Source organism: Bufo bufo, chromosome 6 (assembly GCF_905171765.1).
Source record: "Bufo bufo chromosome 6, aBufBuf1.1, whole genome shotgun sequence".
NCBI classification, from domain to species: domain Eukaryota; kingdom Metazoa; phylum Chordata; class Amphibia; order Anura; family Bufonidae; genus Bufo; species Bufo bufo.
The window spans coordinates 353,326,912-353,342,424 of record NC_053394.1 but is presented as its reverse complement, the minus strand read 5'-3'; positions in this window follow the sequence as shown (position 1 = coordinate 353,342,424).

Sequence of the window (15,513 nt, the reverse complement as noted above, 5' to 3'; positions counted from 1 at the left end):
TCCGCATCCGTGGCTCCGTTCTGCGGCCCCGCTAAAAAAATATAACATGTGCTATTTTTGTCCACGCTTTGCGGTGAAGAATAGGCATTTATATTGCCGGCGCCCGTTCCGTTACGCAAATTGCAGAAGGCAACACGGGCACGGCCGTGTGCATGAGGCCTTAGGCGAATTTCTGACACAGATTGTGGCGCAAAAGGTCCTTAGCACCGCAATCTGCATATTTTTCCCGCTTATGCCAGATCTGAAAAAGGATGGGGTGGGCATGGAAAGGGATAAAGTTATGGCCATCCAGATATTGGATACCACCGCCATACATTGACCGGAAAACACCTAAAAAAAAAGTGACCGGATAACACCGCCATACTGTGACGGGATAAAAGAGTACAAGAGGGCACAGTACAGGGAATGACTAGGGGCACTGCACAGGGTGTGGTAAGAGAGCACAATGCAGGGTATAAGGGGGCACAGTATAGGGTGAGGGGGACAGTCACATGACACAGTGACATTAGAAGGTCCTTATGGTGAATGCGGTTCATACGCCACCATAATGAGAAGCAGAGGAGTGAGACAGGGGTGTGATAATGTGGCTAGAGATAAAAAAAAATTAACTGTCGGACAGTACAGGCCCCAAAAATTTGGCAATAGGCATTCACCTGACAGCAAAGAACTTTGGAATCTGTGGCTGGAGGTACATTAGGGGGTCACAGGACAAAAATGTAACTATCGGCCAGTACAGAGCCCAAAAAATTTGCCAATAGGCATTCACCTGACAGCAGAGAACTTTGGATTTTATATCAAGACACGGAGGCTCATATTTGCTTAACTCTTTCTTTACTGAAAATATAGCAGCAAAGACAATTGAAGAAAAAAACATAAGTGTAACCATGGTAACAACTCCACCCCCCTAGCCCCTATATAAGGAGCATCACTGGTCGGACACCTCCTCTTTCTTTGCTGCTTCAACACAGATAAGTAGCTTAGATTTTTTACTGTGATTAGTTATACTTTTACTTATACTTATATTTTATAACTTATGGGTTATTTTTATTGGTATCGATTTACTTTGGTTCGCTTCTTCCTTATTTACCCGGTATTCTATCCCCTCAGCTCCCCCCTTTTTTGAGGAGTTTTCATTTTCTTTCTCATTTCTTTTTCCTTAGTTTCGCCTCTTTGTTTTATTCCGATACCCTCCCTTCTAACCACGCCTCCTCTCTCCCCGTTTTTTCTTCAGTGCCATACTACCATCGCTACACACCGCTACGGTTCCTTTTCTCAGCGCAGTTTTTTCTTCAATCTGTTGGGGTGACTTACTCCTCCAGTTATATTTATATCATGTCCAGTGTCCCCGCTTCTCCTGCTGGTTCTGTCCAGGTGAGACACTCAGATCATACAGGTCCCTCCTCTCCTCACAGGGTTATTCATACCTTTACTCCTGTGGTGCAAGCTGCGATTCTGCAGCAGTCCATTTCAGAAGCTATTGTTTCTGCAATGGGATCTATGTCAGCTACTTTGACACAATCGATCTCCCAGGCCCTTAGGGCTCATTCTTCTTCTAATATACCCCCTCCTGCCTCCAGAACACATATGAATGATGGCCCTGGTCCATCCGATGACTGCGCGAATAAGTCGCGTAAAAGAGCTAACCCGCGCCCGGCAGAAAGGGCACGATTATGGAAAACCGCCCGGTCACTACCGGATCCGGTATCTGATTCAGACGCAGAGTCTGTTGAGGAGGCTATTGATAATTGGTCCAACCATTCAGGGGATGATTTGATAGATACTGCAGTTGGCCCTGCTATTGAAGGCCCGTCTCAGTTAACGGGTGCCAGGTTGGAGCCACAGGAAGACGTCAAAGACGCAATCTTAGATCCCATGGGTGACCCTCTTTTCAACCCTGACCAGTTACATCATCCAGGGTCCTCAGAATGGCTCCCCGCCACTCACGTGGCTCAATATTTAGAGGAGAGAATCCGTACACCTCTCTCCAAAGAGGCTCGCATCAAGATGCGGGCAGAATGCCCTCGTCCCCTTATCCCCAATAAGATATGTGAAACTCCAAGCGTGGACCCTAAGGTGGTTCAATTCCTAGCAAAATCAGGTTTTAACCCACACAAGGGCCTAGACTCTGCATTAAAGGCTTGTCAAGATAAGCTTCTTGACATGACGGGCCCTCTAGGAAAAATCTTTGATTTAGCGGAAGCCGCTAGAGTGACAGGCACACAAGTTGACCCTGAAGATCTCAGAGGTTGGGCCTAAAGGGCCATTTGTATGGTGGGCAATGTAAACACATCTATTGCCATCGAAAGAAGGAAGGCCATCTTGATGAAGATAGAGCCCAAATTAGCTAATTTATCCCTATCTGACTCTGGCAAGGAGGCGCAGGGCCTCCTTTTCGGAGATCCCTTCATTAAAGAGTTGGGGAAATACGTTGGTGCTTTTACGGCCCTTGATAAGGCACAAAGCTCCATGCGCCGTGTTTTCCAGTCACATTTTTTCCTCCAGGGCCGGCAGTCTCAGGGGCCGACTGTCCGGCCGCTCCACTTTTCAGCCCAGAGGCACGGGCTGAGGCTCCTTTAGTTATCGCCAGTCACTGCAGGACCCCAGGCACCAACCAACCTTCTTCCCATCTCGCGGAGGTTCTTCACGCTACTGAGGGTTCCGAGGCGCTCCTGTAAGTCATCTCTGTGTGTCATATCCGACTTCTCAGCAGGTTGGGGGAAGACTCCGTCTCTTTTCCCATGCGTGGTCAAGGATCACCTCAGACCAATGGGTCCTCTCCACAGTCCAAGGTTTCACCATAGAATTGGTTTCCACCCCAAGGAACCTGCCTCTCATTCCACGGGTCTCTTCCTCAAACCACACTCAAACGCTCATGAATTTGGAGCTTACATCCCTCCTATCGAAAAAGGCGATAGAGTTATCTCCCGACCCTCACACGGGGGTACTGAGCAGTATTTTCCTGGTGCAGAAAAAAGGTGGCCAGTTCCGCCCGGTCATAAACCTCAAGCACTTAAATGTCTTTGTTCGTTACAGACATTTCAAGATGGAGGGCATCCATCTGTTAAGAGATATGCTCCTACCAGGGGACTGGTTCGTCAAATTGGTTCTGAAGGACGTATACCTCACGGTCCCTGTGGCCCCTTCGTCCCGAAATCTGCTCCAGTTTTTATGGAGGAGCCACACCTGGCATTTTACCTGCCTCTCGTTTGGCCTCTCTTCCGCCCCATGGTGTTTTACAAAACTCATGAAACCGGTGGTGGCCTGGCTCAGAGCGAGGGGAGTTCGTCTAATCATTTATTTAGACGACATCCTGATCATGGCCCAGGACCCGCCCCTTCTGCTTCGTCACTTGGAGATGGCCAAATCTCTTCTTCAGGGGTTAGGGTTTATTCTCAACATAGAGAAGTCTTGCCTCACACCGGCCACTACCATAGAATTTTTAGGTTTTGCCATAAACTCCTTAGATCAGACTCTCAGCCTACCCTTGACCAAAGTCAAGGCGATACGCAAGGAGATTCGTCATTCACTCTCTCTCCCACAGGTATCACTCCGTCAACTTGCCCGCCTTATCGGTCTTCTCACTTCGTCCATCCAGGCGATATTTCCAGCCCTCCCTCATTATCGAGCCCTACAAAGGCTCAAAATTGCTCACCTGAGAGGCGGAGCTGCTTACTCCGACACGCTTGTCTTAGATATGGAGACCAGGCACGAACTGGTGTGGTGGATCCACAATTTTTCGGTGTGGAACGGCCGAGCTATTATCGGGCCACAGCCAGACCTGGTTATCGAATCAGTTGCCAGCCTGATGGGGTGGGGAGCCCCTTGTCAGGGAGTCTCCACGGGAGGAGCGTGGGCCCCGGAGGAAACACGTCTTCACATAAATGCTCTCGAGCTCTTAGCAGGATCATTTGCGATCCGCAGCTTCGCTCAGGGTTCAGTTCGAGCATGTATTCGCCTACGTATGGACAATGTTTCTGCTGTCCGTTACGTGAACTGTATGGGAGGGACTCGATCCAAGGTTCTGTCTTCTTTAGCCAAAGACTTTTGGGACTGTTGTGGCGGAATATCTCCCAGGTCTCCAAACCCTTTGGCCGACTGGAGTTCTCGTTGCATTTCGGATTCCAGCAACTGGAAGTTGGATTCGACGGTCTTCCGCGATATTCTATCTCGGTGGGGTCCGTTATCCATCGATCTATTCGCATCGCGTCTGAACGCACAACTTCCCAGATACTTCAGTTGGCGTCCGGACCCGGAAGCAGAGGCGGTAGACGCTTTTCTCCAGCATTGGGGCGGCTCCCTCCACTATGCTTTCCCTCCCTTCGCACTCATTCCTCGAGTGCTCACTCAGGTTCGTTACCAACAAGCACAGATGGTGCTAGTAGTTCCCTACTGGAAAACACAGTCATGGTTTCCCCAGTTACTGAGCCTTCTGACGGAGGAACCCCGGCTTTTGCCGTCTTTCCCACACCTTCTGCTCGACCCTTACGGTCACCTACACCCTCTACTTCTAGACGGGTCACTTCATCTTCTCGCATGCCGAGTTTCGGGGGTCCCTGGGACTCCTCTGAATTTTCGGCAGCAACTAGACAGCTATTGGAATCTGCATGGGCTCCAGGCACTAGACGGGCCTATCGAGCTGCATGGGACGTCTGGGCTCGTTGGTGCGATTCACGGGACGTGGATCCCTTACAGGCCCCTGTAACAGCCATCCTTCAGTTCCTCACATCGCTTTTTGAAGCAGGTAAGGCTTACCGTACTCTTAACGTGTACCGTTCAGCTATTTCCTCCAGACATTCGGGTTTTGACGGTTGTCCCGCCGGCCAGCATCCTTTAGTATGCAGGTTGTTACGTGGCTCTCGTTTGGCAAAATTAGGCATTCACCCGACATAAAAGCCCTTTTATGCCGCTGTATTTACCTAAGACAGGGACCATGATTTGTTCTGGGTGGTGGCGGATATTTGTGGGCTGTCATGAGGAAATTCAATGAAACGTGGTAGACTCTTCACATGTGTTGAATTCCAACGAGATCCATGCCTCATTCATTTTTAGAAATGTGAGGTAGTCCACACTGTCGTGAGCTAGGCGAGTGCGTCTAGGTCAGGGGTGGCCAACCTTACAGACACAAAGAGCCAGAAAAGAAAAAATCGTATGACTGCCAGGAGCCACAAGCTATACATTTACACAAATATGCGTGCACACGACTATTACTGCAATTGAGTTTGTTCTGTCCCCACATGAAGGCGATTGAAGGTGTAACTGATAATGACTTTGTGACTGTCCTACCTTCGTATCCAAGCAGTGGAGCAGACCGGACCGGCAGATGCTCAGGTTAGATGGACCCAGACGTAGACATGAGAATGCAATCAAACGTGGGTTTATTTGATCCAGAGCAGTGACATACGGTGATACAATACAGGAATGCAGTAGATGCTGTGATGTGGATGTCTTTCCTGAGGCTAACTGCTGAGGCAACTGCTGAGGCAACTGCTGGTCAAAAACTGATGCCTTCACAAGCCAAGGTGTGTGTCTCCAGTCACAAAGAATCCAGCACTGAAAAAGGCTACAGGAAGTGACCAGGCCCAAGGCTGCTAAAACCACGCCCAGAGATAAAACTTTATAGACAACGAACGAGGCGTGCAGCATACAAATTCCGGCCAGCAGAGAACAATAGACTTAAACAACATAGGTAAAACAAAAAATAATACAGTGCAGGAATTCAATATGAAAGGAACAGCACACTCCCCGTCTGAAATTCACTTAGGGGATTTCACTATGACGAATGTCCATAAAATATAAACAACCTGTAAAAGAAAAACAACATGTTAGAATGCAAACATAGATTAGTCCTGTTTTCCAACTTGGAATGGAGATCTGCGAAGCTAGATACAGTCCTGTTCACCCATCAGGGACGTTCTCGATGGGTGTCAACCAACTGGAGAAACGTTCAAAGCGCTGACAACCGAAGCTGGCGGTTTGCTTTGTTCCAATGACTAATGCACTAACTTCAGCGCGGATTTCTGGATCATTATCCGGATCCTGGATGCTGAAAACTTCCTGTACACATTCGTCCGCCTCTCCAAGCAGAAACTCTGGACCTGTAAGCCAAGTAGAGTTAGTAAAGGAACCTATAGACATAGGCCTAGTGGCATGATCTGCCGGATTAAGTTCGGATGGTACGTAGTGCCATTGTTCAGGTTTGGAGGACCTCCTGATTCTCTCTATGCGGTTACTAACGTACACATAAAATCGCTTGGTCCGATTGTGGATGTAACCTAAAACGACCTTACTGTCGGTGTAATACTGGACTTCAGCTATGTCGACACCCAGTTCTTGTTGTATGAAATCCGCGATCTCCACTGCCAACACTGTCCCACAAAGTTCCAGTCTGGGAATAGTATGATCGGGCTTGGGGGCTAACTTAGCCTTACCAAAGACGAATCCAACGTGATTTTGGTTGTTGGGTTCTGTCACCTTCAGATAGGCAACCGCTGCGATGGCCTCCGTGGAGGCGTCCGAGAACACATGGAGTTCTTTCCTTATGCTAGAGGAAAGTGAAGTTTTAATATAGCATCTCGGGATGTGGCTCTCATCCAAGGCACACAAAGATCGCTTCCAGGCTTCCCATTTTTGCTCTTTCTCGGAGGGAAGTGGGGTATCCCAATCCTTGACTGTTTCAGAAAACTGTCTCAGTAGAGATTTACCTTGTATGGTGATGGGCGCTACAAATCCCAGCGGATCAAATAGGCTGTTTACCACTGATAGGACGCCTCGCTTTGTGAATGGCTTGTCTGCACAACTTATCTGAAAACCGAAGGAGTCGGCCGAGAGATCCCATCTGAGGCCCAAGCTCCTCTGCACAGGTGGACTGTCCAGTCCCAAGTTAATGTCCTTGAATCCTGGTGCATGATCGCCTGAATCGAAGGCCCTCATAACGGCCAGGCTGTTTGAAGCAATTTTGTGTAGTCTAAGTTTAGCTTGGTACAACATACTTTGAGTCCTTTTGAGCAGATCGATAGCCGCTTCTTCAGTCGGTAGTGATTTGAGTCCATCGTCTACGTAGAAGTCCTTTTCTACAAAGTCTCTGGCATCTTTACCGTACTTGGATTCTCCCTCTAATGCAGTGCGCCGAAGGCCGTAAGTTGCCACGGCAGGTGAAGGGCTGTTTCCAAATACGTGTACCCTCATACGATATTCTGCCATCTCTGCGTTGGTGTCGTTATTCTTGTACCACAGAAACCTGAGGAAATTCCGGTGGTCCTCTCTGACTACGAAACAGTGGAACATCTGTTCAATGTCGGCGGTGATGGCAACGAGCTCTTTTCTGAACCTCATCAGCACTCCAACTAGGTTATTCGTCAGATTAGGACCTGTGAGAAGGACATCATTAAGAGATACACCTTGATGTTTGGCACTTGAGTCGAAAACAACCCTAATTTGATTAGGTTTCCGTGGGTGATACACTCCAAATGAAGGCAAGTACCAGCACTCGTCGTTCTTCCCTAAGAATGGAGCTGGTTCTGCATGGTTGTTGCGAAATATTTTGTCGATAAAGGCAACGATGTGTTCTCTCATCTCAGGCTTGCTGTTCATGGTATGCTGAAGAGAGTTAAATCTAGACAGAGCTTGTTCCCTATTGTTCGGGAGTCTCACCCTGGTAGCTCGGAAGGGTAATGGAGAAACCCAGTGATTGGTTTCGTCTTTAAGGAACTCATTGTCCATTATCTTGATAAATTCTCTGTCCTCTACTGACAAAGCTACTTTATCATCGTCCTTGCTTGTGTGAAAGACTAATCTTCCCAAGTTGTCAGCAAAGTAGGGAGGAATGTCGTCAGGTGGTTGTATGAGGTCTGGAGGCTTCTCTTTCACCTCATAGTGATGAGGGCAAGGCTTAATGCAAGTTGTGCGTCCATCTCCACGCACGTACGTTTTGAATGAGCGGATTTTTGGTTGATCCAAGCATACATTTCCTATGACTACCCATCCCAAGTCCAGTCTCTGGGCGTATGGTGCATAGTCGGGACCATTACACTGTTGACGCACCTTGTGTACCCTTAGATTGTCTCTGCCAAGCAGGAGTAGAATCTCGGCGTTGTTGTCCATAGGTGGGATAACGTTGGCTAGGTGCCTTAGGTGTGGATGGTGAAATGCAGCTTCCGGGGTAGGAATTTCATCCCTATGGTTGGGTATTTGATCGCATTCGATCAGCGTCGGTAGAGGTATCTCCGTATTTCCACTGACTGAACAAGCGATGAATCCTTGTGCCCTCCTGCCGCTAGTCTCTATGCGACCTGAGCAGGTGTTTAAGATGTAGGGTTCTCATGGTCCCTTTATTCCAAAGGCTTCAAAGAATTTAGGTCCTGCTAGGGAGCGGTTGCTTTGGTCATCAATGATGGCATACATTTTTACTGCCTTTTCTGGTAGCCCCTCCGGGTAGACCTTGACTAGGCATATGCGGGCACAACATTTCTCACTCTGGCCCTCCCCACATACGTCCAAGCATGAGCAGGAAACAGCAGTGGCTGTGTTAGCGTGGTTCTGGGGCTTCCCGCCATGACTTTGAGCAGGACTGGTGGTGACAGCGGCAGGTGAATCCCTCGTGAGTGGAGTTGGGTGTATAGCTGAGGCATGTCTATCACTATGACACTCCTCACATTTGATAATGGATTTACAGTCCTTAGCCATGTGCTCCAATGAAGCGCAGCACCTGAAACATACCCCAAGCTCGGTGAGGACTTTCTTGCGCTCCTGTATGGTTTTGGATCTAAATCCTCTGCATTTGTTCGGTGAGTGTGGTTTTTTATGAATGGGACATTCACGATTGAAGGCCTTGTCTCCTGATGAGGTAGTGTACTGTCTACCAGTGGGTACTGCAGATGATGGTAGGTTAGTTTTTCTAACATTCACGCTGCTCTTAAAGTCTCTGTGTTTATGTACAATACTTTCATACCTTGATGATGGTGTCACTGAGGCTGTAGTATTGAACTCCAGGAAGTCGAGGCTGGGGTCATTCCTCATCTGGGACTGTTCATCGATGAACCTACAGAAATGAATAAATGGGGGAAAAGTGACGTCATGCACTCTTTTGTACCTTGAGACTGATGCCGCCCACTTCTCTTGCAGGCTGTATGGTAGCTTCACGACAATTGGGTTCACCCCATGGGCTGTATCCAGGTAGCACAGCCCGGACAGACGAGGGTCTCTTTTGGCAAGCTCCAGTTCCATGAGCAAATCACTTAAATCCTGAAGCTTCTGGACATCTTTGAGACTGATCTTGGGGACGTTCTGCAGTCTCCTGAATAGTGCCTTCTCTATTGCTTCTGCACTGCCAAAGGTGCGTTCGAGTCTCTGCCAGGCTGCAGCGAGACCTGCTTCTGCTTGTCCCACATAGACAGTTCTAAGGCTCTTGATGCGATTTGTGGAGCCTGGGCCCAGCCAGTTGATCAAGAGGTCGAGCTCCTGCTCTGCAGTTAGGTTGAGGTTGGCGATGGCGGCTTTGAAGGTTGCCTTCCAGGCTCTGTAGCTCTCCGCACGGTCATCAAATTTTGAGAGACTGGTGTTAATTAGCTCTCTGCTCACCATAAACCTGGCAAACTCAGACATATCTGATTTCTCACTGCTTGTTGCCATGACAACTTGTGATGCCCCTGGGGCGTATAGGCTGCATGGCGTGAAAGGGTGAGATGCTTCCGGGTAGAATGATGTTGCTGCAGGGTTGAGCTGTGGTCTAGCCTCTGTAGATTCTGATGACTGCTGCTTGAGCTGTGGAGGTAGGCTAGGAAACACCCGGTAGCCATCTTGCTGTAATAACTGTCCTTGAGAGGGCGCGTCTGGGCAACTGTTATTGGATTGCTCGGGTGCTGTGGGTATCGCTGCCACTGCAGGTAGAGCTGACTTGGAGGTTTCAGTGTTGTTGGCTTGGACAGTACTGCACACTGGGGGTGTTGCAGATAACTGTTTCAGTACGTAGTCGCTGGTGCGATCAGCTGGATCGTCTATCTCCTCTGGTGGTAAGCAGACTGAATCAGGGCCTTGGCTCAATGCTTGCTCAAGTAGTCTTACTTTTGCTAATGCAATTTCCTCTTCCCTCTCTGATTCAAGGATCTTTATTCGAGCCTCTGCTTCTGCCCTCTTGGCTTTTGCCTCCGCTTCTGCCCTCTTGGCTTCTGCCTCCGCTTCTGCCCTCTTGGCTTCTGCTTCAGCCCTCGCAAGGACTTCTTTTTCGGTGAAGGAACGCCTCACTTTGGATTGCTCTGCATTTATGCGGGCCTCTAGTAATCTGTCGCTCAGGTTGGAGCTTCTAGAGCATGATGATCTGTAGGACCGCGAGGAATGTTTGGATGAATGCGATCTGTGTGATCTGGTTTCTTGCAAATGAGAGATGCGGAGTTCCACTTTATCTTTAGCATCCAGCACCATGGCGTCTCTTTGTCTGTCTATTGATTCTGCCTTGCACAATTCTGACAGGGCTTCTTCAATATTAGAGTCTTTTAGAAAGGTTATATACCTTGTGGACATTCTCTTGTATCTTTCATGGGCTGCGTTCAGCCGCCCGACGGCAACTTGTAAGCTGGTGGCATCGCCTGAGGAAGTCCTGATATGAGGGAGGAAACTCGCTCCCATAGATCTTCCAGGTCGTCACATAGCTCATCTTTCCTGGTGTGATAGTTTTCTGTGATCTTTATAGTTGGTTTGAGAGAGCGCCTTGGTCGCGTGACTTGGTCTGCTGGAAGTGTGGTTTCTACCTCCAGCTCTTCATAATGATCAGTATCAGGTTGCATTTGCTTTATTTCATCACTGGGGAACTGTACGAGGTCCTTTTCGGCCATTTTTATTTAAGGTGCGCTGTCTCTTTAAGAAAATGAACTTTTGAATTGGGGGCTGAAAATTGCAGTGCGGCTCAGATGAGGCACCCCGATGAGTTTCCCAAAGTCCTTTTAGTGGATTGCGGGGTTTGGTTTAAGGGAGGCGCCGCGTGCGTGAACAGTTCTTATATCATGCGAGCAAAAGTTAATATAGGATGTGGAAAGTGGCTTGGCGAGTGGTGGAGGACTTCCAGGCGAGAGTATATCTACTGCGGACACGCCGTGCTTCCCCTTAGGCTTATTGAACGTGCACTGTTGCTGGGCAGATTTGCTGCGAGTGGGCCTGTGGCAAGGGAGGTTCCTGAGTGTGGCACTGGGCTCTGAGGGAACCTGCAGCCGGCATTGGACATTCAGACGGATATTGACTGGGGCATAAGGCTTTAAGGCAGTTTTTGACTGTTCTGTCCCCACATGAAGGCGATTGAAGGTGTAACTGATAATGACTTTGTGACTGTCCTACCTTCGTATCCAAGCAGTGGAGCAGACCGGACCGGCAGATGCTCAGGTTAGATGGATCCAGACGTAGACATGAGGATGCAATCAAACAGGGGTTTATTTGATCCAGAGCAGTGACATACGGTGATACAATACAGGAATGCAGTAGATGCTGTGATGTGGATGTCTTTCCTGAGGCTAACTGCTGAGGCAACTGCTGGTCAAAAACTGATGCCTTCACAAGCCAAGGTGTGTGTCTCCAGTCACAAAGAATGCAGCACTGAAAAAGGCTACAGGAAGTGACCAGGCCCAAGGCTGCTAAAACCACGCCCAGAGATAAAACTTTATAGACAACGAACGAGGCGTGCAGCATACAAATTCCGGCCAGCAGATGGCAGCAGAGAACAATAGACTAAAACAACATAGGTAAAACAAGAAATAATACAGTGCAGAAATTCAATATGAAAGGAACAGCACAGAGTTATCAAACATTTAAAAGTGCATTTAAACCACCTCTCCTACCTGTAATGTAGACAGCTTTAGTGAGACTTCTGGCAATCTTTGTTTTTCACAATGTGTTTCAAGATTTCTCAGATGACCGCCCCATGCACAGATGACCGCCCCATGCACAGATGACCGCCCTATACTCAGATGACCGCCCTATACTCAGATGACCGCCCTATACTCAGGTGACCGCCCTATACTCAGATGACCGCCCTATACTCAGATGACCGCCCTATACTCAGATGACCGCCCATGCTCAGATGACCGTCCTATACTCAGATGACCGCCCATGCTCAGATGACCGTCCTATACTCAGATGACCGCCCATGCTCAGATGACTGCCCTATATTCAGATGACCGCCCATGCTCAGATGACTGCCCTATACTCAGATGACTGCCCTATACTCAGATGACCGCCCATGCTCAGATGACTGCCCTATACTCAGATGGCCGCCCTATACTCAGATGACCGCCCTATATTCAGATGACTGCCCTATACTCAGATGACCGCCCATCCTCAGATTACTGCCCTATACTCAGATGACCGCCCATGCTCAGATGACTGCCCTATACTCAGATGACTGCCCTATACTCAGATGACCGCCCATGCTCAGATGACTGCCCTATACTCAGATGACCGCCCCATGCTCAAATGACCGGTCTAAGCTCAGATGAGCGCCCATATGCTCAGATGAGCGCCCATATGCTCAGATGAGCGCCCTATACTCAGATGAGCGCCCTATACTCAGATGAGCGCCCTATACTCAGATGACCGCCCTATACTCAGATGACCGCCCATGCTCAGATGACCGTCCTATACTCAGATGACCGCCCATGCTCAGATGACCGTCCTATACTCAGATGACTGCCCTATATTCAGATGACCGCCCATGCTCAGATGACTGCCCTATACTCAGATGACCGCCCATGCTCAGGTGACTGCCCTTTACTCAGATGACTGCCCTATACTCAGATGACCGCCCATGCTCAGATGACTGCCCTATATTGAGATGACTGCCCTATACTCAGATGACCGCCCATCCTCAGATGACTGCCCTATACTCAGATGACCGCCCCATGCTCAAATGACCGGTCTAAGCTCAGATTAGCGCCCATATGCTCAGATGACCGCCCATATGCTCAGATGACCGCCCATATGCTCAGACGACCGCCCATATGCACAGATGACCACCCAGGCTTAGACAACCGCCCATATGCTCAAGCACACTTGGTGTGCTGGGCAGTGGCACCTGTGAAAAAAAAAGGCAGAGCAGCAGTGGCAGAGAGACTGAGGCCAGCAGCAGCCATTTCAGTCAGATTAGAGCCAAAGCTGCAGAGTGGCTGTAATCGGACTAAAATGGCTGCTGCTGGCCACAGTGAGTATCTCTGCCACTGCTGCTCTGATTGAGTGCCCACTGTCCTACCCTGCTGTCCACCATTAACATTCATTAAAATTTACTATGGAGCTGGAACCAGTCCTCCTTGCTTGCTGCGCCACTTCTTGCCGCCCCCATAGACCCAGCCTGCGGTCTGATGAATCTGGCTGCTGGGCTGGCACTGAGAAGACTGGGGGCGGGCATTAAGTCACACACAAACACACTCACAGATCGGGGTGTGGGGCCGTGGGCGGGCACATCGGCGGCTGGTGGCAGGGTTAAGCACTGCAGCTTCGCCTTCTCTGCCGGAGGAGGAGGCGGAGCTGCAGTGGGTGACTGAGTCACGTGCCCGCTCTCGGCGCCCTGAATCCTCCAGCCTTCCACCGCTGCAGAGAGGAGAGTAATCGCTGGCCGCACCTCTCCCCTGCGAGCCGCAAATGAAGGCGCAAGGAGCCGCATGCGGCTCGCGAGCCGCGGGTTGGCCACCCCTGGTCTAGGTGTTCCCTGAGGCTGGATCCGGAGGACGGCTGTCGATGGGTTGGCTGCAAGAATGATCTCATATCCGAAGTGACCAACACATCTTCAAAACACCCTCTTCTTGCATGCGCTGTTGGATTGGTACCTGTAACTGTTTCTCTGTGAGTGGAAATTCCTCTGCCAGCACCCACAAAAGCAGAATGCAGCATTTCTCGAAGCAAGGCCTGGAAGTGCTGCATTCTGACAGTCCTCTGTGAAGCTGGTAACATGTCCGCCATTTTGTGTTTGTACCGGAGGTCTAAGTACGTTGCCACCCAGGACTGGTCCTTGCCCTTTATGCTTTTTATACGGGGGTCCCTTTTCAAACACTGGAGCATGAAGGCCCCTGTTTGCACTAAACTGGAAGCGGTGGAGTGGCCTGGCTCATCCAGGATAATGTCGCTCTCGTTCTCCTCCCCCCAGCCATGGACAACACCAGGGATCCCAGAAACATTTAAAGCATGCTCTTCTTGCTCCTCCTCCGCCCCGGCACCATCCTCCTTTGACTCCTGTTGTTGACTTGTCTTAGATGGAGTAGCCCCCTGGGAATTCATCCAGCATTGCGACTTCCTCATCTTCCTGCTCCTGCTCCTCGACGGCTTGATAAATTACATGACGCAATGTAAGCTCCAGAAAGAAGGCGTAAGGTACGATGTCACTGATGGCGCCCTGGCTGCGACTGACCAGTTTGGTCATCTCATCAAATGGCCGCAGAAGTCTACATGTGCCGTGCATGAGCAGCCACTGGCGTGGTGAAAAAAAAACAATCTTCCCAGAACCTGTCCTGCCGCAGAGTTTGTACAGGTAGTCATTAACTGCACGTTTCTGCTGGAGCAGCCTATCAAGCATATACAACGTGGAGTTCCATCGCGTCGGGCAGTCACAAATCAGACATCTGACGGGCAGGTGGTGTCGCCGCTTATTGTCAGCAAGGCGAGCCATGGCCATGTAAGATCTTCTAAAATAGCCAGATATTTTCCAGGCCTGCCGCAAGACGTCCTGGACCCCGGGGTATTTGGCAACGAATAGCTGCACGACTAAGTTCAGGACGTGTGCCATGCACGGCACGTGTGTCATTTTGCCCTGTTTCAGCGCGCCCGGCAGATTGGCACCGTTGTCGCACACCACTTTACCAACTGTCAAATTAAGCGGGGTTAGCCAATGATCGGCCTGTGACCGCAAAGTTGAAAGGAGTGCAGGAACGGTGTGGCTTCCAGGCACAACATGGCAACGTCTCACCTGACACGTCGAATAGGAGAAGAGACGGTAGCAGCGGAAAAGGAGGAGTCAGCCGAGGAGGAGAGGGAGGATGTAGTAGGAGGAGGAGAAGAGGCAGGCCTGCATTCGTGGTGGTAACACCAAATCTACGCGGGTGCCATGAATTGGATGCTTGATGGCCGTGAGAAGGTTCACCCAGTGGGCAGTAAAAGTTATGTACCTTCCCTGCCCATGTTTGCTAGACCACGTGTCTGTGGTCAGATGTATTTTGGCACTGTGTGCCAGAGATACATTCACTTGCTGCTGAACGTGGCCATATAGCTCTGGGATGCCCTTCTGGGAGAAATATTTCCTTCCGGTGACCTTCCATTGCGGTGTTCCTATGGCCACAAATTTTCTAAAGGCCTCCGAGTCCACCAGTTTATATAGCAGTAGTTGGCGGGCTAGCAGTTCTGACAAGCCAGCGGTCAGTCGTTGGCCAAAAGGGTTATCTGGCGTCATCATCTTTTTTCGCTCTAACATTTGGGGCAAGGAGGCCTGCCTTTTGCCACATGAACGCGACAACTGCACGGTGGAAGGTGGAGTGGAGGAGAAGAGGCAGG